At 43.0% G+C, this 3,395-nt stretch overlaps 1 pseudogene; it reads right to left on the bottom strand.

Annotated features, from left to right (window-relative positions):
* Positions 1 to 1,799: 1,799 nt before the first annotated feature.
* Positions 1,800 to 2,238, bottom strand: LOC102265960 (ubiquitin-conjugating enzyme E2 D2 pseudogene; annotated as a pseudogene).
* Positions 2,239 to 3,395: the final 1,157 nt, after the last annotated feature.

Raw genomic sequence — 3,395 nt, 5'->3', positions numbered from 1 at the left:
TGACATCCTGTGAATGCACCCTTTCATGAATTCCCAAATCAATTAAACTTATAGATTGTCTTAGTCCCTTCCTTCTCCCCCAATCATCCTAGGAATATCAGAAGTACAGATTTGACCTGTGAAATCATCTTGTTGGCAGCCCATCACAAGGTTACCTAAAAGGATACATATAATTAAGAGAAATAACAAATACAATTCCAATGATTAAATGTATATTCAATGTTGCTGGTTAAGTGTTTTTCAAATATAATCTTATTCTTAAAAGTAAGAAGTGTTATAGACCATAGTCTAATTCAGTATTTGGAGAAATTAAGGTTCATAGGGATTGCATGCCTGTTCAGTCATGTGCCACTCTTTGTCACCCCCATGGACTATAGCCTGCCAGGCTCTTTTGTCCATGGTATTTTTCAGGCAACAATACTGTAGAGGGTTGCCATGTCCTCCTCCAATTCCTCCACAGTATCTTCTCAACCCAGGGATCCAATCTGTGTCTTCTGCATTGGAAGGTAAATTCTTTACCACTGAACCACTGTGGAAACCCTCATATGGGTAAGGTAACATGTTAAAGTCATACAGTTATTGGTGGAACCTGGATTAGAACACAGGTTTTTGTTTCAAGCTCTCATGCTTTTTCTAAATTATCTCTGGTCATAAAAAAAAAAAAATGTCCCTATGTCACTAAATTCTCTATTTCTTTCATGATGCAGTAGCAACTATCCATACATGTCTATTCCAATGTAATTAACTTAATATCTTTATTTAAAATTAATTAATTGAATTGAATACAAATCTAGTTGCCTGATCACACTGAGTAGGTTTCTGATCTACCCAGTAGGTTTCAGAAAAATATTTTAAAAATCAAGCTGAAGGATGGGAGTTGCAGGATGTGTGATCAGCTTGTGCAGAGTTGGCTGGTGGATGGTAAAATTAGAGGGTTATTTCACAGGGGTTAACATCAATGCTCAGGCTCCAGTAGGTCAGAGTCTACATATTCATGGTCACCAAATAGTTAACTTCTTCCATATGGTAGAGTTTTTAGCATCTGTAAAACAACTCAAGAAACTGTTATCTATGTATTTCAGGGAAGAGCTAAAGATTCTGTGACTGACACATGGCTGATTTACTGTTCAAATTGTTACCAGTTCTCTTGGTCTAACTGATGCTTTGGTCACTACATGGTCACATCCTTTCAATCATTAATTCTTGTGTCAGGCTTTTGTGACTCAGTGGAGACTTGAGAGACTGGCTTTTCTACACTTAAGATGCAGGTAGAGTGCATGGATGTAGGTGTCTGTCCCTGGAAGGTCCCATAGGGTCCTGCTCCATTATAAGGATATAGGCTAATATTAATTATGGTCAAACCGAAACTATCTAAAGTTTCCTCAGAATACAGTGGATACCTAACTAGCTTTGTAATCTTGTTTTTCCTCAGCACTGTCAGTTCTAAAAGACTCTGCATTAAAAATTATCTCTCAGGTTGGTGAAAACTTCTCTCCTTATCTTAAAGCCACCGACTCCTTGTTCTTGCTTTCCCACTGCTAAATAAAGAAAACTTGTACTTAAAATTGGGTTAAAACTGGTCATATAACCAAACCCCCAACCTTATCCACACCCATTAATCCTTTCTCCATCCCACTGGCATCCCCAGACTCCCTTCACCCCCTCCACACCATGATACAGAAGCTGTACCCCGTGTACCCAGAAGAATGAGGAGGCCTCCTTTCATAAAAACCAGACAAAAGATAACCAATTGAACTGCTAACTTTATTAAGGCGATGGAATTGTCATTTATTTTTAAATTACATGGCATATTTCTGAGTCCATTCCTGAGAAATTCTATCATACTTCCCCCTATCCTTTCTGTAGAGCTTAGCTATCTCAGGCACCAAAGAATCATCTGGGTTGGGGTCGTACAATATGGAACAAATGGATAACGATACTTTCGGTGACCACTCAGATGTAAGAATGTCCAGGCAGATGCTTCTGTTTCTGTTAATGTTTGGGTGGTAAATCCTGGTGGTGAATGAAGTCTTTGCTAGTTTAAAAGGATAATTGGAAGGAAACTGGATCCTTAAAAAAAAAAAAAAAAAAGACTCCTCCCTGATAGGGGCTGTCATTAGGCCACATTCTGGCCACTTGCCAGTGGAACATGTCGTCATCCACTGGCCCTGCCGAGCATTGACCAGGGCGATCGCAGGACAGATCTAGGAGCTTCTTGTGGATGCACCTCAGGGCCATCATTTGCTACACATGACCAGTCCTTGGCTCTGGGCCTTGTGACAGGAAGAAGGCTATGGCGATGCTCACAGGGTGGGAAGAGCAGTGTTAGACCACACTGGCAGATGGGTGGGCTGAAGGGGTCGAGGTGGGCATCCTGGCAGGGGAATGGTGGCAGAAAAGGAAACTGAGGAGGGAGGGAGTAGGGCACTTCACCAGACCTGATGAGCTACTGGACACTAGTCGTTTCTGGCCAAAGCTTCCTCCTGCTGTCCAGAGCTGGGAGACAGTCAACTGAAGGCCGGACAGCTGGGAGAACACACCACCTGGAGACACCGGCTCCTGGAGACACAGCCGCACCCTCCCCAGGCTGCCAGCCTCTGCTGCTCAGCCCTGCCAACTACACTGAGGCCCTGGGGACAGGCAAGGACCCGCTCCGTGAGGTCACAAAAGTCACAATGATGATTCAGCGAAGCGTCTCCAAAGGCGGGTCTCACCTTGGTGTCAGGGGGCGGGGTTGACAATAGAAGGGGTGGGGCAGAGTAGGTGAAGAGAGGAGAGGGCAGAGTTTGGAATGGAAGGAGACAAAGACAGAGAGAGGAGGTGGAGGGTCCGGGATCTGGGGAGCGAGTTAGTGTTGGGCAGGCCAGGGGCTGCCTGGCATACACAGTGCTGGCACTCTGGTCTGGCAGGCCGGGCGACACAAACTGTTCACCAATGAGAGTTACCGCATTAAGTAAGAACAGTTCAATATATTCCCCTCATCCCCTCAATAACACAGATTGGCATTGGTTTTATACAAATTCATTCTCTTTCATATATATATATATATATATATATATATATATATATAGACACATACATATAATTATGAGGAACTACGTACTTTCTGGCTTTTATTTCCAGATACTTGTGTGTGTGTGTTTCCTAAGAGAAACATTGTTTTATATGATCAACAAAGTTAGCATTGTTGTAATATGTTTATTTTTAAAATTGTTTTAATTGGAGAGTAATTACAATACTGTGATAGTTTTTACCATGTATCGACATGAATCGGCCGCAGGTATACATGTGCCCCATCCTGAACCCCTCCTCCCCACCCTCCCCACCCTATCCCTCTGGGTTTTTCCTGAGCACCGGTTTTGGGTGCCCTGATTTATGCATCCAACCTGCATTGG

The sequence above is a fragment of the Bos mutus genome, chromosome X (genome assembly GCF_027580195.1).
Source record: "Bos mutus isolate GX-2022 chromosome X, NWIPB_WYAK_1.1, whole genome shotgun sequence".
NCBI lineage: Eukaryota > Metazoa > Chordata > Mammalia > Artiodactyla > Bovidae > Bos > Bos mutus.
The sequence above is the reverse complement of the archived record's forward strand: the minus strand, read 5'-3'. Positions and strand labels throughout refer to the sequence as shown.